This window comes from Lissotriton helveticus, chromosome 2_2 (genome assembly GCF_964261635.1).
Source record: "Lissotriton helveticus chromosome 2_2, aLisHel1.1, whole genome shotgun sequence".
Classification (NCBI taxonomy): domain Eukaryota; kingdom Metazoa; phylum Chordata; class Amphibia; order Caudata; family Salamandridae; genus Lissotriton; species Lissotriton helveticus.
This window is the reverse complement of record NC_136060.1, coordinates 399,494,559-399,515,351: the sequence shown is the minus strand read 5'-3', so window position 1 is coordinate 399,515,351 and position 20,793 is coordinate 399,494,559.

The window sequence follows — 20,793 nt, the reverse complement described above, 5'->3', positions numbered from 1 at the left end:
GGCCTGCTGGTGTGGCCCTTTGCCCAGGGGTGGTGAGTGTTGCATGGGCCTAGTCTTTCTGTGGGGTGTCTTCTTGAATTTAAACATAATTGAGGCCATGGATGGGTTGGGATTGTGCTTATTTTATTGTTTTTTGTCGTTTTTGGGGGGCTGCTGGTGTGGCCTTTTGCTTGCCCAGGGGTGGGGTGCATGGACTGAGTGTGCCTGTGGTGTGGTCTCACTCTCTTTGATGTAAACATCATGGATGGCATTGGATTGTGGTGATTTCTGGCTGTTTTTCTGTTTTTTGGGGGTGTACTGTTGATGTGGTCTGGCCATGTGGATGGTGGTGGTGGCCATCTTGAGTGCTGGCTGGTACAGGCAACATGTGCTTGGGGTGTAAGGGGGCCATTTTGAGGAGAGGCAGTGTCTGAGGCCTGCACTTATTTTGCCTACTTTTCATCCCTTATGCCCAGGGGTAGTGAGTGTTGCATGGGCCTAGTGTTTCTGAGGGGTGTCTTCTTGAATTTAAACACCATTGAGGCCATGGATGGGCTGGGATTGTGCAGATTTAATTGTTTTTTGTCGTTTTTTTGGGCCTGCTGGTGTGGCCCTTTGCCCAGGGGTGGTGAGTGTTGCATGGGCCTAGTCTTTCTGTGGGGTGTCTTCTTGAATTTAAACACCATTGAGGCCATGGATGGGCTGGGATTGTGCAGATTTTATTGGTTTTTGTCGTTTTTTTGGGCCTGCTGGTGTGGCCCTTTGCCCAGGGGTGGTGAGTGTTGCATGGGCCTAGTCTTTCTGTGGGGTGTCTTCTTGAATTTAAACATAATTGAGGCCATGGATGGGCTGGGATTGTGCTTATTTTATTGTTTTTTGTCGTTTTTGGGGGGCTGCTGGTGTGGCCTTTTGCTTGCCCAGGGGTGGTGGTGGTGCATGGACTGAGTGTGCCTGTGGTGTGGTCTCACTCTCTTTGATGTAAACATCATGGATGGCATTGGATTGTGGTGATTTCTGGCTGTTTTTCTGTTTTTGGGGGGTGTACTGTTGATGTGGACTGGCCATGTGGGTGGTGGTGGTGGCCATCTTGAGTGCTGGCTGGTACAGGCAACATGTGCTTGGGGTGTAAGGGGGCCATTTTGAGGAGAGGCAGTGTCTGAGGCCTGCACTTATTTTGCCTACTTTTCATCCCTTATGCCCAGGGGTAGTGAGTGTTGCATACTTGCATGTCCCTAGTCTTTCTGTGGGGTGTCTTCAATGTAAACATCATGGATGGCATGGGATTGTGCTCATTTTTCTGTGTTTTGTCGATTTTTTGGGGTGTATAACTGAACTGATGTTCCTCTGTCTTCCATTGCTTTTAGGTGCACAAGAAGACTCAATAGAACCACCAGTGCCAGGAAGAAGTCCTGCAGCGGTGTGTGCAGCATAACGTCACGCGACGTCACGTCTGGACACAGAACCCTCTGCAACTCGTGCAACTGCTGCCTGCTGACCTGCTCTGAAGAAGATGGCCCCAAAAAAAGTAACCCGTAGCTCCTCTAGCAAGAAAGGTGCCAGTAAGGAGCAGAAGAAGCAAGTTACCAAGGACACTGGTGTGCCGCCCGCCCCTTTTTTTGTGAGTAAAAAAAAAAGTATGCCTGCAGCAGCTGCAGCGGGATCTGCTGGGGACCAAGCTGGCAGCAGCACCCCCGCTCCATTGGGCTCAGTGCCACCACCACCACCACGCCAACTTAAGTCCAAGCCCTTGAGTGCTGCAGAGGCAGCCAGTATACTTCTTCAATCACCATCGACCAGTGATGTTGGCTCATCGCAAGAAAGCAGCAGCAATGTCCCTCAATCAACACAGGTTGTTGTAGCTCATCTGACGAGTGTTGAACAACCACAGCGGCAACAACAATCACATGTGCAAGTACAAGCCCAAGTACATGTGGAAGGAGAGGCAGCGCTAGGAGATGCGCAAGCAGAGGTGCATGGAGGGTCACAACAAGTGCCCACAATAGTTGTTCCTCCCGAAGTAGGGGCACATCAGGAAATCGACAATCAAGGCGAGGTATCATTTGAGGAAGCCACTCCTCCTGATGATCCTTCATTGTCTTCCACACCCCTAGCAAGGAAGAGATCAAGGGTGGTGTCTACATCCTCTTCAAGCACACCTCCTTCTGATGATACGGATCAAACTTGGGAACAAACAAAGGTAGTTAAGCGTAAAAGGAAGCTCGTCCAAAGTCTCAGAGTTATGGAGTGTGATGAGTCTCAACAAGAAGTGGCGGATACTGCTGCTGATGAAGACTCTGCCAACGACGACCCAGTCATCATAAAGGTCACTGCAGCCCCAGCGGGCATGCAGCAAACAGACATTTTGACCCTAGCCCGAAGAGCTGCTGAGCGTGATGATGATGTTGTCGATGAGGAGGCAGTGGAAACACCACAATCATTGGAGTTAAGTAGTACACCAACTCGTCCCGCTTCCATATTTCTTTCTGGCAAGAAGAGACCTCCGTCAATCTCGACCTTAATTAGTGGCGGTGAAAGTGCAAAACGTACAAAAGTTGGGCAATCCACATCCTCCACTTCATCTGGCATTAGCTTCATGACCACCACCACCAGTATCACCGCCTCCTCCATGTCCCACAGACACTTCAAGTCCCCAGTTTGGGACTTCTTTACTGTTTGTCCAAAAAATCCAAAGTTTGCCATTTGTACCATTTGTAAGCAAGCAGTTAGTCGTGGTAAGCCAGGTACCAACTATGGTACCGGAGGCCAGAGAGGTCATCTTAGGAGACAGCACACTGTCAAATGGTTTGCGCACCTAGATGCGATCAAGAAAGGCCAAATTCAAGGAAACGTTGATGTTTCATCTGATGATGACGAGCAGGAAGAAGACGTGTCAAACACTTCCCTTACACCCAGTACCCCTGTCAGCAGCACACCCAATGTGAGGCACACTAAGAGTGTTGGAGCGAGTGAGACACCAATGCACAAAAGTTCACCAGCGAGCAAAATTGGGTCAACGAAGTCATTATCAGCCCGTAAATGCTTGGTCCAGGGCAACATTAGAACAATGCTTACTTCAGACGTGCCATATGAACGCAACCACCCACTGACGCGTCTGTATAACACTAAGCTGGCTAAAATGCTAGCTGTGGACCTTCTACCTTTTTCTTTTGTAGAAGCGGTAGGTTTTCTTGAATTAGTGGCAACGCTCTGCCCTAAATGGAAGGTTCCGAGCCGGTTCTATTTTGCCAGAGTTGCGGTTCCAGCACTACATGAAGATGTGCTGCAGGCGATTGGGGCAGCTTTGCAGAAGAGTGCTGTTCACACAATACATCTGACAACAGACATGTGGACCAGTGGCCCAGGCGATGATTACATGTGCATCACTGCACACTGGGTCTCTTTTTCAGGTGTTATAGCAAAGCTAAACGCAGGTGTTGACCCGGACCAAGTTTTCAAAGCTGCTCGGAAACATGCAACACTAGCCATGTTTGGCTTGGAGAAAAGTCACACAGCAGAAAACCTTTTGGAAGAGTTTGACAAAAAGGTCTTGACAATGCTATCCCCCCTAAAACGCAAGATTGGTTATGTTTCCACGGATAATGGCGCCAATGTAGTTAAGGCCATGTCGAAGGGTGACCATGTTAGAGTGCCGTGTTTGGCGCACTGTATCAACCTGGTAGTTCAAAAATTCTTGAGTGATAAAGAGAGTCCAGCGTTCGAGGTAATGGCCACCTGCCGCAAAATGTGCAACCATTTCAGCCATTCTTTTAAGGCCCGGAAGCATCTGCGGAGACTGCTACTTGAACGTGGAATGCCAGTGAAAGCACTCATCCAGGAGGTGGCAACACGTTGGAACTCAACCTTCTACATGCTTGAGCGTCTGTATGAGCAGTATACGGTACTCGATCACTATTTCTTGACAGAGGCTACATCTCAGAAGGAGGACCTGCGGATGAGTAAGGCGCAATGGGCCATAGTTAAAAGCCTGACAGACATGCTTCGTCCTTTTGAGTTCTTCACGCGTGCAGTCAGCCAGGAGGACTGTAATTTGGGAAAAGCTATCCCATTGTTGTGCATACTGGAGCACCAACTGATGGCGGTTTCTTCTGAGTTTCAAAAAGATGAAAAAAAAAAAAAACATTTCATTTTGTCTGAGAAATTATTACATCGCCTACGTGGTGATGAACGTCTTAAAAACATCAACTCAGATCAGCATTACATTTGTGCTACTATTCTGGATCCACGCTACAAAAAGGCGCTGGCAGACAACGCATTCTTTCCTTTCGCTGATGCAGATGTTCAAAAGTACAAACATTGGTTAGCCTGGTCAGCCAAGAGGTTTGAAAAAGAACGGCAGGTTATTGAAGGAGAAGCCAGTACATCAGCATCAGCATCAGCAGGCCATCCGCAGTCACAAGAATCCACTTCTGCACCTGTGGCTGGGGCACAAGTGACCTCTCAGCCGTTAAAGACACCGGCAACTGGATCATCTGCACCACACACAATGACAACACTAACAGTGGCTGGGGAGGAGGATTGGCTAAGTTTGATGGGGTATGGTTCTCGAAAAAATGTCACAGCCAGCACAGCAAAAAGTAAGCAAAGTGGAGGAACAGTTGATGACCTTGAGTCGATGGTGCAGGACTATCTGAATGACTCAACAGTGGTCTTTCTTAATGAGGAGCCATTGCAGTATTGGCATGGCAAAAAACAATTGTGGCCACAGCTCTACAACCTGGCTATAAACTATTTGTCTTGCCCACTCGCAAGTGTGTCTTCTGAACGTGTTTTCAGTGCTGCTGGTGGCATTGTAACTCCCAAACGGAGCCGCCTCTCGCCCAAAAATGTGGAGCGGCTGACAATGATCAAGATGAATCAGCACCTCATACCACCAGATTACAAAGTACGAGAAAGCACGCCGCATGAAGACGAGGAGGACAGCAACGTAGATGAGGGGATTTTTTCTCTGTTCGGTGCCACTGACCTCATCCAGCCTGAATTCGCAGAGTATGATGACGAAATCTTGTTCTTATTCCCTGACACCGAGCCCTGAAAATGAGACAATCAATCAAGAACTTTCTTTTTCGTCCTTATTCACTTTTATTCCTGTGTGCTTTGTGTCTCTCTTTCTTTGTTTTGCACAGTTAATTTAATTCAAACTTTAATCACCTAATCCCAAAAACAAGACCATCATCAGAACTGTCTTCACTTGTTTGCTTATTGATTTGAAGGTGCCGCAGTCTACATTCCTCAGGTTCACAAGTTCTGAAGAACATGCTCCTCTATCCTCCTCCTCCAGACTGCGATTTCCCTCCAAGCAGAGTGCTGGATTACGCACAATGAAGAAAGACTCAGCACTTGTGGGGGTGTTGTACTTCTTTGCGGGTGAGTTGACGGTTTTGGGCCCATTGCTGTGAAGCTCTAATAATGGACAAAAGTGTTTTGGACCAAATATGAGGTGGAAATTTCTTGCCGTTTTTGCTGACTTGCTTGCCTTTGAGGTGCTCTTTGGCGGGGTTCCGGGGGTTTGTGTGTAATTTTTGGTGTCTGTCGAAGCACTGCTGCGACAGTCTAATCTTGATTGCATTTGCTTTTCAGGAAATCCGTGGTGGAAAACAGGAGTTATGATGATTGATGATGATGACGACCTAGCTGCACAGCGCCGCGTTTGGACCGAAGGCCGAGAGACATTGTAAGTATGAGATTTAGCTTTTCCGCTGTTTGGGGGTGTTGTGTCGGGTGTTTTTTTGCGGGTGGGTTGGCGGGTCTTGCCTGGGGCATTCCTGGGAAGGTCTAATACCGGATACAAGTGTTTTGGACAAAATCCATAAGGAACAGCCTTTTTTTTGCCATTTCTTCAGACATCTTGCTCAATGTAGCGTTTTGGGGGGCTTCCTGCTGTTCGTGGGTGGGTTGCGGCCGGGGTCTCTGTCGAAGCACTGCTGCGACAGTCTAATCTTGATTGCATTTGCTTTTCAGGAAATCCGTGGTGGAAAACAGGAGTTATGATGATTGATGATGACCTAGCTGCACAGCGCGTTACTTTGGACCGAAGGCCGAGAGATATTGTAAGTATGAGATTTAGCTTTTTCGCTGTTTGGGGGTGTTGTCGCGTGTTTTTTTGCGGGTGGGTTGGCGGGTCTTGGCTGGGGCATTCCTGGGAAGGTCTAATGCCGGATAGAAGTGTTTTGGACAAAATCCTTAAGGAAAAGCCTTTTTTTTGCCATTTCTTCAGACATCTTGCTCAATGTAGCGTTTTGGGGGGCTTCCTGCTGTTCGTGGGTGGGTTGCGGCCGGGGTCTCTGTCGAAGCACTGCTGCGACAGTCTAATCTTGATTGCATTTGCTTTTCAGGAAATCCGTGGTGGAAAACAGGAGTTATGATGATTGATGATGACCTAGCTGCACAGCGCGTTACTTTGGACCGAAGGCCGAGAGATATTGTAAGTATGAGATTTAGCTTTTTCGCTGTTTGGGGGTGTTGTCGCGTGTTTTTTTGCGGGTGGGTTGGCGGGTCTTGCCTGGGGCATTCCTGGGAAGGTCTAATACCGGCTAGAAGTTTGTTGGACAAAATCCATAAGGAAACACCAGTTTTGGCACTTTTTGTAAGTTAGGGTTCGTTAGGGTTAGCCCTAGCAGCAGGATTGCATGTGTTTAGGGGGGTTCTATTGCAACGCGGTTCTGTTGTTGTAGAGCACTGTTGGAGCGATGCTGGCTATGGATACTTTTGCTTGCAGGCAAGTGGTTTGAATACAATCCACGGTCTGTATTTGGGTCTACTGTTACTTTCAAAGTACGTTTTGTAACCATTTTTCTGCTAGGCATCGTTTTTGGAGATATGATTGGGTTCTTCTACATTTTTGCGACTGGCTTTAGTAAGGGTCTTGGTGGGAGCATTGCTGGGAAGGTCAAATTTTGTTCTAAAACACAGTAGTACACCCACCTTGAGGGGAAAGATCCGCTATAATATTTTGGCCATACTTATTGATCCTTAAAAAGGTGACTCAGACAGAGCACGCAATTTCAAAAATATTGTACTGTCTATTAGGGAAATCAAAGTGTCACTTTTTGAACCACACAGCGTACATACCTTTTATTTATTTATCAGTGGTATTGTAATAGCACTTCCTGTTTTCCGTTCAATAATTACAGGCCGGGTTTCAGTCAACATCCGCCAGGCAGGCAGTGGACAGGGTGTCTCTTCTGTCAGTGGTCACCACCACATTGATGGACGAAGCGTCAGCTGGAATGGAGGAGTGCCGCCAATAAGAGGAATTGTTTGCTGCATGCAACTTACTTACCAATTTCAACAGGACAACTCCAACAACATACGCAATACAGATACAGTATCCATTGTTGTCTTTTATTCTATGAGTGTGACTGCATGTGCTTACCTTTAGTTTGTAACCAAAGATTGTCTGTAAACTCTGTATCTTCAATTATTGTTTGTCCATGCTCTGCTTTTTTTTTCTTCTCTCAACAAAACCTACCCAAAAAGAAACCCCCATTCCCATCCATTTTACAAACCCTAACCCTCTTCCCCCGGGCTGTGTTGTTTTGCTTGATGTCTGACTAAAATGACATCAATAATTCCACACACTTGCTGGGGAGGATAAGGTGATAGCAGCAACAGGCTGGTGAAGGAATACGAGGATATCTTCTAGACTTACTCAGCTTCAGTACTATATCTTCTAGTAGTAGTAGCCAATGTCAAATAAATTCAACGCAAGTACTAGTTATACTTGCAATACTTTACCATTTGTTAGGCTACATTATGGCACTGTTCTAGTGTACTGTCACCTGCTATTTTCTCGATCGTACCGTAACCGTTGTAATGCTACAGTAAGGAGTACAAACAAGGTTTCGTTTTCTTTTTTTCCATAGGCATGCAACTGCCACTGTGTCACACCACTAGTACCACCGCAATGAGGAAATGTCACCCGCCCAGGAATGACAACGTTAATCCCCATTTCACCTGGAGCCAGCCCTGGGCCTAGCCCTAATTTCTAACACAAATTACAGGTAAGATAAGCGTTTGGTGGGAGGTAGTATAATGGAGTATTATTTCGGAGTAGACAAGAGATTGACAGTTGTACTACTAAAGTCCTACGACTGTTCAGGAAAACAAAGTTACTGTTACACCCCCGCCCCCCACCCACCAGACTGAAAAGCAGTAAAAAACAGGTATGGTCAGATAAAGTTGAAAAATATATTTATTTATCCCTAACAAAATAATCTCCCTCACCCACCCTAACCCCAACGATTGTCTCTGAAACGTCCCAAAACGATCCCAACTCCCAAATCCCACCCCCCAAAAGTCTATAAAAAAAGGGCAAGGGACACTCCACTACTGGAGGGTGCTGGTGCTGGTGCATGATGCGGCATGGGCATCATACTCCTTGCGGAGGGTGGCAAGCTCGGAGCGGAGGCCCTTAACCAAGGTCTTATACCTCAGGACCTCCTGCTCCAGGTTGGACATGCGGACTCGTAGGCGGCGTTGGCGTTCCTTGCAGCTCCTGTGGGGGGCAGCTGGTATTTCGGTTGCTTGGCGGTGGCGGTCGGCTTTCTTAGCCCGGCTCGGTCCCGCTGGCTTAGTCACGGAGGAGGATGCAGTGGTCACAGTCGAAGATGTTGCCCCGCTCGACTGCGTGTCCTCCTCCTCCTCCAGGGCCACCAGCCGCCGATACTCGGCGACTGTGGCCTCCAGCCTCCGTTGCCGGGCCAATCTAGCCTGCTCCCTCCTTGTTGTTGATTTGGAAGGAGCAACTATATGAAGAAAGAAAGACATAGTCTGTAACCAATGCTCCTTATTAATAACACAAAGTGATTGAGCCGAAAGTTGGGTCACAGAGTACAAGTAGCAAATTGAAAGCACAGTACATAACTATTGAGGACAGTATCTATGTAACCTCCCACTTCTGCATCCTTGCTCTAACAGTAGTGGTAGTTTAATGAACTAATTCTACGACCACTATGGACTTCCATTACAGTCGACTATGACAGTACACCAGTCTTATTCTTCTTCTTCTCTCTTGTTTAGGGAAATGGGTACGTTATCTTATGCAAGCCGGCAGAATGACATGGACACAGCACAGTGAAGTTGCACCCGAGAAAAAAAGTTGCACACCATGATGATGGAGACAGACTTGCGTTACTGTACCGGTCCAGTACATGCAGGTGGTGAAGCTATTACTTTTCTATTACGGGTGGCACTGAGAATACTCTGTTACAAGGGCTACTGCTTAATTAATTTACCTTTCACCCTACAGTGCAAATGAGTACTAGAAAAGGAAACTGAAGAAGCTAACTAATTTGATTATCTATCACTTCACATGGGACGTATTTAATGACAGATGAGATGACTTTAGGTGCTTTGCTTAATATTGAGTGAACAGTGATACACCCACACATGAATGACGTACTACAAGTAAACTAAAGTTATTAAGAGAGGTACGGAGTGTCCACCGTAATAACCAGATATATGCTGTGAATGCAAACGCAATACAAAGTACTGCTACTATTCATGGTAGTATTGGACACATTTACAATTTCTTTTCCTTGCCTTCCCTGCACTGGGACGGACGTGCGGGTGCGGTGGTACATGCTCTTCAAGGTAACACTTACTTCACCTGGCGACCATCTACTCTCTCTAGATACACATGTGCTATGTAAGAGTCAGAGAATACCATGCTCCAGGCATCCATTCAGTCAAAGTATACGCACACATACAGTTTCTGTTTCACCCACCCAGGCTGCTGTCCTTCCACCCATCCTTGCTTCATCATTGACCCAGCCATGCACCATACCATATTCTTTCCTTCCCAGCCACCTCTGGGTCCAAGCAAACACATATCGTTCTTCTTTGCCAGCCATCATACAAGTTCGCGTCCCACTTACTTACACCCTTCTTTCGCTTTTCGTTCATCCCATCCATCACGTTCGTCTAAGAACTTATTGGGATTCTTCTCACCAAAAACTTCACAGCTAAGTCGAAGTACATTTCGAGGAGGCTACTACCTGGTTGATTTGTAATTGTAATACACCCGTGCAGAAAGCACACTATGCAGTCTTCAATCTCAATAAGTAAGGAATATATAGCTTACCTGTTTCCGCCACCACCGTTTGATCCCCCACAGGAACGGCCACCAGCTCTTCTAACGCCGCCTCCTCCCCAGAGGCCTCCGAGTCCAAGTCCAACACAGCCACCTCCGCGCTGGCCCCGTCACCAGATGTTACACCTACAAAGTACATTTAAGAATGTTAGAATACACCACTCACTACTATATAATATTTGGTCTAGGAGAAATGTTAAAAAAACAGAATACAATGTAATAATTTGTGACTGTCTACTCCATAGTAAAAATGTCCCATTTTCCAGGGAAGGCTGTTGTCTTGCTGCACTTTTATGCACAACTGATGAATGCTTGCTTTTGATTTTTAACACGCACCACTTTTTCTCCTAACAGACAGAAGCTTGACTCCTGAGTCCTAAGAACACGACCAGGATCAAGTTCAAACTAGGTGAGAGTTCGGCTCGACCACAAGAAATGTGTCCAATTAATCGTCAGCACTAACCACTTTTCCGTTTACAGTTAAATAGTTTTATGACAAAGTAGATTTTAATAAATGTGTTTACTTTTAATAAAGCTTTTACACTTAAATAGACTCTGTGGTTTTTGTTCCTCTAGACTAGAGTGGATGAGCTAAAGGTTTTGGAATTTTTGCAAGCATGAGTGCCTCTGACACTTCTTGACTGTGCTGTGACTCCGTACTACTCTCTTGTCCTGCGTACGATAATCTAGAGATCATTGGGGATCTATAATCGGTGACTTCGGGAGCTGAATGACTCTGCCACACTATCTAGTCAGTAAGGAGACAGTGCATAGAGGTATTGCTGAATATAATGGGAGTCCAATGGAATTGCCAAATGTCCAATCTTAGTTAGCTACACAGACAGACTAATAAGAATAGTCTAGTAATACCACAGGGAGTCATATTCGAGGCAGGATAAGAATTTATATCCAGTCTACAAGAAGATCAAAGACGATTTAGAAAAAATCGAATGAGGAACGCTAGGAAAAAATAGGTACTGTTTATTAAAATGTAAACTTACTGGGGCCAGCAAAGGAGCCCTCGCCTGCCCGATCCTGGCCTGCATCCTCAGCACCCTCCTCCTGTGTCCTCTTGCCCTTGGGGGGAGCTGATGTACAACATGAAAGAAAGAAAAACCAGAAAACATGGATGAGATTTTTCAACCAAATCAAACATTTCAAAAGAACAATAACAACATATTTTGGAAAAATAGCAAATAGATAGACAACTATTCCACGGGATCTATCTCATGTGGTATACTACGTTATTCGTATTGCCTGATTTGCGGAACGTTGACTTAGAAAGTTCCTATGTAACTCAATAAACAGACTACTAAAGAGGTTTGCCTAGGCCTGGCACTGCAGGCAGCAGTGCGCAACACGTGACAGACAAAGTCCATCCTGCTTGCAGATCAGTGAATACTCAAACTATCAATCCACCCGCCACCACCGCCACTATTTCTTCTGATAGCCATGTGACTGTCTAAAGGAAGGACTGGACTTCAGTCTGTTGGGGCTGATTTATAAGTCCCTTGCGGAAGTTGCGGCTGATTTTCCTCCATTGTTGCGTGCCTTTTCTGACGCAGCGGCAGAACAAAAGACTCACCATGGTGTTGGTGCGGCGTATATATTAAAAAAAAAAACACATATGGGCATATGGGCGATGCATCACGTTGTAAAGCCCTGCGCCATCAGGGGGCGTTCCGGCGCAAGGGAGGGCGTACCTGCGCAGGAACGAATCCTAAAAGTGGCTGAGGGAAATCTACAAGATGTCAATCAGTCATTTTTAGGAAAATGATGCATGACTCAAACCCTGCGCGCTTGAAGCCGACGTACGGCTTGATGCAGCATTGGGGAGATAGGGTACCCCAGAGCATTGCTGGAGCTGCGCCATCGTTGGCACGCAACTCCAGCAATGCGCTGCCTTTACGGCACAGATGCGTAAGGCTTCTGTGACGTTTTGGGCCAATGGGTGGTGGTGGCATGGCACACAATTACTGCCGCATCCCTGCTACTTTGCAGGGATGCGCCGGTAATTGAAAATATGACCCTTACTGTCTAGCATTACGCAGTTCTTTTCTTTACAGTACACTCATACATAATTTCTCAGGCCAATGAAATGCTTCTGAACACAACATACAAAACAAAGAAGCATAGTAGCAAGCAAGGCTACTGAGAAGGAGAGCAGTGCACCTGAAAATGAAATGCATAGAAGATTTTGAAATATAATTTACCTCAATGTAATCGGCAGCATTATTGCTCTTGGTAAAGAACAAAGATTTGCAAATAACAGAGCAGGATAAAACAGAGTAGTAAATGTACTACTACTACTACTCACCAAGCCCGGGGACCTCTACGCCGAGCGCGTCCAGCAAGTCCCGCTCCCCGTCCATGACATCGGTCCAGCGGTGGGTGGCCTGGTTATATGTGCGCCGGACCCCAGAGATCTTGTACATGGCCCGGCACACCTTCTCCCACCGCTGGCGGCGCTCCCGGATGCCATAGCCGGTCGCGATCTTGCCGCCTCCCAGGATCGTCTTGGGGAGGCGGCGCTGGACGTGGAAGATCAGTGCCGCCACTTCCTCCGCGCTGAAGATCTCCCTCGGGACCACTTGCTCCCCCCTTAAACGCCCGCACGGGAGCCGGGCACGGGGTGCGGGACCCTTCCCCTTCTCAGGGTGCTTCCCGGCTCCCTTTACCATGGTCTGGGCAGAAATAAACTTAAATGATAAAGAAGAAATAGAATAGTGAAGAAGAAAAGAAAAGAGTTTAAAAAAGTAGTTTAAAAGTAAATAAAAGCTGCAGAAAACACAAAAATATAGAGCTAGAAAAATAGAGGGTTAGATAATAAGTAAAATTAGATCAAAAAAACTTCAAACAAGCAAAGGATGGCAGAGATTGAGAGAGGATACAGAAAGCATGCCCAGAACCATAGCAATGAATGAGAAACAAGATGGCCGCGCCCGTTCACGACCGCGTGGGTAAGTTCGCGCGAGATTTTCCTTGCGAGTACGCGCGAAATTGTACTAGCGAGCAGCACACTTTGCGAGATTACACATAGCGGGCGGAAACGGAATTACGTCACGCCAACAAGATGGCCGCGCCCGTGTACGACCGATAGGGTAACTTGGCAAACGAATAGCTAGAAGCGCCTCGCGAACACGCGCAAGATCACGCGAACATACACGTCGCAACAAAAACAATTTTGTATTCGCACGTATTCGCGGCTTCCGAAATCGATCTCGCACGGATTCGCGCCCCAAATAATGCGCGAAATTGCAAAAAAACCGATTTTAGCTAAAATGAAAGCAATGAGCAGGTGCAAAAGTTCAAACTTAACATTAGTAACATTCAAGGTAGTGCTTCCTGATGGGCCCCTCCAGAGTTTGCAACAATTCTATGACCCTGCTATGACCCAAACAGCAGGCTCATAGAATAGCACCATAAAGGTCCTGTAAAAAAAAAAAAAAAACTGCAACAAAAAGCAAATTACAGATAAGGAAGGAAGCAGGTGCCAGCCAGACTGGAACTTTCAAAATTACTGACACATTAATGAAACACAAATTAATTGATGGCAGTTGAAGAAGGGCAGGTGTGCTTGCTTTTTTCAACCACCATAATCTACAGTGATAAATAAACCTAATAGGTGCCAGTGAGGATGTACTAGAGGGTGGCATGGGTGTCCCAGAGGGTGGCAGTGGTGAAACAGAGGGTGCTGTGAACCTGTGATGATAAACCAGACGTAGAAACAACATAGTCGCGGCCGTTGCAAGCCGAAAAGTAAGTTCGCAATTGCGAACTTGTCCCAAAATCGGCGCGAACACGCGCCAACACAAAAAACGGAAAAATCCGCAAATCCGCTAGAGTTCGCGGATCTTCGCGGATTGCGAATCCGTAAATCCGCAATTTCGCGTACGCGAGATCCGCTAGATCCGCCCATGCTTACTTGAGACACTCACGGGTATGTAGTGCGCTTAACAAATGACTGATTGATTGCAATAAGTATGTCCTGCTCAGGGCCTGACAAGGAACACTTTGCGGGTTCCTAATTGTACTTTTTGCAACTCGCACTAAGGAAGTAGCAAACCAGTGTGTTTGACAGTGTTTGTGATACCCAGTGAGTTGCAAATTAACCTGCCACACAAATATTCATAAGGCAGGTTGCAATTTGTGATCCATTGGGTATGGCCAAAATCACAGGGATAGTAGCCTGCTGTGATTGCTTTTTCAATAAAGCAAATTTTTTTGTAATGCAGCCACGTTTCCTTAAAGGAAATATGATAGTTGATATTTGAAATTCCTTGAGCGAGTGAATACCTGAAGATGTCTTGGAGCGAAAGACCTTCAGCACTGACCAGAGGCATATGAGACGTATAGTGAAATAGAAAATAGCCAAGATTTTAGCTGTTTACAGAAACTTGAACTGGCTTTTAATATGCATCGGCAAGGTATTCCATAGATGACAGGTGAAAAAAAACAAAGCTGAGGCCATCCCAGGAAGCTTTCCTTATCCTACGAACAGAGACCAGATATAAGGAGGCAGATCTTAGTCTTCTCTAAGGTGATACCACTTAAATGTTTTCCTAAGGTAGTCAAGCACTGCTTCATCCAGTTCTTTTTGTGCCAGGCAAGGTGCCTTAAAGGCAACTCTCATCCCTACAGGAAGCCAGTGAAGCTCCACCGAGGCGTTTGTTATTGACCTGTGTTTGGGAAGTATTTTAAGAAGATGGGCAGCTGCATTCTGCAAACAGAAATGCATTTCGGGATACATTTCAAAAAAGTTTTCTTTTCATTAGTACTCGCCTAGTCAGCGCTTGCGCTGTATCTTCGAGACATGCTGTATTCAGGATATGGGCATAAAGCTCCACATCTTCCCGCCCATCTTTATTATTGGCTCCTGACCCTGTCCTTTGTAAATGGTGGCTTTTCATTGGTCAATACGCTTAGTAGTTCCTCCTTAGTACAGCCTTGTCTCTTCTTGTAACTTCCCATGAGGACACCCCATGTTACATGTGTTGTAACTCTCTAGGTTTTAATTACAGCCTCAAGGCATTATTTTCTTAAAAGGCTTCAGGAAGGACACACACTTGGTCCTAAGCTGGCTGGCAGTGGTTACTTCACTCACTAGAACATCTCATATTTAAAAGAGACCGTCTATAAATTTCCCTTCATCAGCCCCACACAGAGTACAACCAAATCTGAAATTATTGGAATAATTCTTTTGTCACATTTCAAAGCTACTAATTGTATATATGGATATCGCTATTTGAATGTATTCGTAGTACTGTCTTCCATGCAATACATTATGGGTAGGGTGGATTTATCATATCTTCTGCAGAGTGCAGTACCATATTTGTACAAAAGAGGCCCCCTTTTGGCCACATATGGTACTGCACCCCAACATGACTAGGTAAAAAATATTGCCATTTATAATGTCAATAACTCCAACTTTGCAGACATGCAGTGCTGGTGCCTTGCTCACAAAGGACCTCTAGGAGCATCTTGTGGTACTGCACCTAGACATGCTGTGCTGGTGTCTTGCTCACTAGGGACCTTTAGGAGCAGCTTGCGGTGCTGCACCTAGACAAGCGATGCTGGTTCATTGCTCACTAGGGACCTCTAGGAGCAACTTGTGGTACTGCACCTAGACATGCAGTGCTGGTGCTTTGCTCACTACGGACATCTAGGAGCAGCTTGCGGTACTGCACTAGACATACAGTGCTGGTGCCTTGCTCACTAGGGATCTCTAAGAGCAGCTTGCAGTACTGCACCGAAACATGCAGTGCTGGTGCTTTGCTCACTAGGGACCTCTAGGAGCTTCTTACGATACTTCACCTAGAAATGAATTGCAGATGCGTTGCTCACTAGGGACCTCTAGGAGCACCTTGCGGTACTGCACTGAGACAGACAATACTGGTTCCTGGCTAACTACGGAGGCATTTGCAATACACTAGGTCTCGCATTACTGAAAGTATGAGACATTGGCTTTGCATTATTATTTGCAACATCAATACCTCAAACTATCAGTAATGAGAGACCTATTGCATTGCAAATGCTTGTTTTTTAAGAGTAGGCAGTGGTCTGTGGGACCACTGCCTGCTCTCACTCACTCACCTGACCTATCTCCCTTTTCTTTGTCTTTCTCTGTCTCTTTCCTTCTGTTTTTTTCTTTCTGTAAGAATTCACTACTATTTTGCACACATTTGCTCATTCTTCTGATTAAGCTTATATATGTGCAGGTTATTTGGTACATGTCCCTTGATTTAGTGAGACTTGCATTTCAATTATAGAAAAACAATCTGCAGGAAGTGATGCTTAGCTTAACACTAGGAATTGAGAAAAACATTTCTTTTAGAGGCACTGTAGATTTCAGTAGTGTGGTAAGCACCTTGTCAAGTGCCAAGTGGCCTGGCGCTCCTGCTACTGGAAAATGATTTTATTGAACCAAGACACTCACTGCATCTCAAATATATTTAAACTGTTTGGCCAGTTCACAAGCATTTACAGCATGGCGTACACATATGAATAGCCCTTTTACAAGTATACAACTGCTTTTGGAATTCGCAAAAACTTGGCTTTGCTAACATAAAGGTATGCACTCACACAAAAATGTTCTTGTGTGCCAATTCACTCAAAGTTGATTTGCAGACAATCACAAACCTATATTTTAGTGGGTATGTATAATCCCTCTCTAATACGTTCCCAACCTGGAAAAAGATTGTAGATGTACTCCTGGCAAAGGCAAACATCCATTGGTAAGGGCAGAAGTGCAAGAATACACCCACACATTGTGGGTGTATAGGAGACGTAGTTTACATGGACAAATAGTTTTTCTTTTTGGAGAATGAAACATAATTTAGCATTTGCACTGGCAGAATTTGCAGTAGGAAATATTTGCAATTATATCTTCTTAAGCAAAAATGAAGTTCACATAGATTTCCTGGAGTATGCCTGACTTTCGCAGATTTCCAGGCATACTTTTTTAAACTTGCCATTTTCCTAGGGCCATATGTATCATCATCCAGTTTTGCGATTCTCAAAAAGCGATTTTTAAGAAATCGCTATTTGAGAATCGCAAATAGGTATGTATGTACAAAATCGCTTTTTTTTTGCGATTTCTTAAAATTCCTTAATTGCGATTAGCAAATTGCGAATCGCAATTAAGGAATACTTTCCCATTCATTTCTATGGGCCAGGAGGCCCATAGGAATGAATGGGAAGTTATTCTCAATTTGCGATTCACAATTTGCTAATCGCAAATTGAGAATAGTTTCAAGGGTGCAGGGGTGTCCAAAGGACACCCTGTTGCACCCCTGAAATATGCATGGGTGCACATGTGGCGCACATACATGCCCTAAGGGCATGTATGTGCGTCACATGGCACTTTGAAAAATGCAAAAATGTGCATTTTTCAAGGAATTTGCAACTTACCACCAACAAGAAGTTGGTGGTAATTTGCGATTCCTTAAGGACATTTTGCAAACATTTTTGGCTTCCTACATTGCATTAAATGTAATCGCAAAATAAGGAATCGCAAATTTTGCGATTCCTTATTTTGCATGCAGATTTGTGTGATACATATCATTTTGCGAAAATGCGTTCGCAAACACCGAAATTTGCATTTGGGCATGATACATATGGCCCTTAATGTCCAAATTCCAAGGCCATCCAGGTGCAGAATTATCATTTTCTTTACAAAGTAGGTCCCAGAATTTGGTGACCATATATAGAACGTGCATATTATCGTTTTACCTGTGGGCTGGATGCCAAATCGCAGAATTGAGTGTCTGATTTGGGCATCACTGGGCAGGAAATAAAAAATAATACCCATGTTGCTAGGATTGGCCCCCCTGCAGTTTAATAAAATTTTGGCTGTGGGCTTGTGCTGCCCTTCCCTTTCCCAGAACCTTTTCGTCCATTATCCAGCACTGACTACAAAGGTAGGAACGAGCACAGGAGATAAGCCAAAAACCTTGCATCCTGAATGGAAAAGGAAAGCAGAAGAATGTTCCCAAAGCCTTTATTACCATCTGTTGTGGAAAATCAAAACTGCACAGTTTTTACTGGAAACAGGCGATTAGCGATAAAAGCACTAGGATGAGTTCAGACACCAATGGCATTTGGAAAATGCTTTAAATAACTGCTGCTCCAGCACATTTCGAAGTCTGACTAGAGAGCTCGCGATTCACAAAAATCATTTATGAGTATCTGAAGTAGTACTACAGGAGTACTCACATAAGTACTATAACATACCTTTGTGAATCGGTCCCAAAACGTCAACTTCCTGTCATGGGCCTTGATTCACCAAAATGCCAGGGGAAGTGGAAGTGACATCACAGACCCCCTGACCTTAATGGCCATAGGAAGTGATATCATATGAACCCTGGCCCTATAGTTTTCAAGAAGGCATGTGACATGACCCTTCCATCACAACAATTGAGGATTTGTGTTCAACAGTATCAAAAAGTAACCAAAAGTTATGTTATGCGCTGCTTTGCATTAGTTTGCATCAAGGGGCGTTCCATGGATGGTGCATGGGCATTTCCATGCAACCATCCATGGGTTTTCATACAAATCCCTATCTACAAACATTGCTAGGCAGGAATTTGCACCACAATCAAAAGGTAGAAAGAGGAGATTGTTTTTCTTTTTTGCTTGTTCTTCCAAGTTTGCATTGTACAGCACACATATAAAGTGAGTAAAGCCTTAAAATATAGTTTTTGTACTGGAAAGGATGCCTTCCAGGACAAAACATATGCTTCAGGAAATGCACGCACTTTCTACTCTGGCACAAAGGGATGTGCATTGGCACATGGCTGCCAAAAGTGCGCCAGCATAGGGGGTAGAAAAACTGTGGCATATCTTATTAGATATGACACATTTTTTTTCTACCTCTTTGACGCAAGGCAGTGCCGCAATTTTGGTGCAGTGGGCCCCAAACTCACACAATATCACTCACTACCTGTCACTTGAGTGCGACCCACTTTCACTCTCACACACATGCTTACATATACAGTACAATAATCGTACACATACTCAAGCTCTCTCTTTCACTTAAACACACTCTCATCCACAAGCAGGTTTACAACATACATTTAAAAAAAGTGTTTTACTTACCCTAGTTGCCTCCTTAGGTCCTAAGTGTGCTCCAATTTTAATTATACTAATAGTGAGTAGTAGAATATTTTTTTTACTATTAGTATAATGAAAAACATCAGATGATAATGAATGCAGATCCCCTTGCCACCCTATTCTTAGCACTGATGTTGCCACTGAGGCAAGGGGTCGCAAAGGCATCACCAGGGGTCGCAAGGGGCAAGCCTGGGGTCACAGCTGAGGCTCATGGTGACCCCTAAATGACATCCATGCTCCCTACTAGTAAAAATGCCAAGAGGGCCCAGTTCCAGATAGATAGATAGATATTCAATGAGAACCCAAAGTTTAAAGCTTAGTTATAGTTAGAAGACTTAAACTACAAAACACTAGAAATTTTAAAGTTATAGTCATACCATCAATGTATATTATATGCAGCACCTTCAAATTACTATGACTTTATGTATTCTTCTATACTGACCAAACTTAAACTACTCCAACACTAAAAATTATAACTGTATATATAGTAATACCTTCAAATTCTAATTTACGCACTACCTACAAATTACCATAATTCGCACACCTCCCTACACAGTGTTGTCAACGTGCTGACCACATAGTAGATGAACTATAACTAACACCTTCTCCATGTAAAGATCAAACACTTTCATATTACATTGCTTATGCTCCGTAAAATCTTATAATTCATAAGAACACTCATCACATCTCCAATCACATCTTTTATGACAACTCTGTGCATGGTAGCAGAGTGACTTATAGTTCATGTACTGTATGGCTAGCAAGTTGATAACACAGTAGAACAACATGTAGAAAAAGCAGTAGGTCTGCAAAGTTTCATGGAGATTTGTCAAACAGTGGAAACGTTATGAGCAATTCTATCCCTGGGAATCATAACCATAACTACAGAGAGGCTACAGCCACTCTGTTACATATTACCTACTGGCGGTCGCCAGTAGGTATATATAGTTAGGATTTTTTCTCTATGGGATTTTTGAAAATTCTATGTCTAATAACTTTGGCGTTTGTGGACGGAATTGGCTGAAATTTTCTGGAAAATGGAACATTTTGTTTCTGAGCAGCCCCTGGAAATTTGGGGGGGTTCGTCAAGGGGGGGCCGAGAAAAAAGGGAAAAAAGGGGGGTCCCAAAACATGTTTTTAACATTGAGTGGAGAAGTGTGGCTCACTGGTTAGAGGAGGCAGACCCGGAAGCAGAGGTCAGCCCGGGACCAGGGTTCAATTCCCGGCTCAGCGGGGTCTTGAGTTCTAAAATGTCCATGGACGCGACAATTCTCGCTCCGGTGCCTACTTGATTCACGGGTTCACACTCTGCGACTCTGGGCAATAGCTTGCTTAATCTCCACAACGGCCCCTCGCGGCGGGATGCCTGGCTTTCACCTTGCGGATACCCTGCCGGGGTTATCTCACAGGGGAATACCAGGACGGGTTCCCTAAGCAAGCGCTTAGAAACCGCTTGGTGATTTGCGCTATATAAATTCCTGTACAATTCCTGTACATTGAGAGACAAGAGGAGGCCAAAACAAAGGGGGAAATGACCATAAGGGGGCATAGTAGATCCTCCCTGACCCCCTAGGTTTAATGTGGAGGCTTTA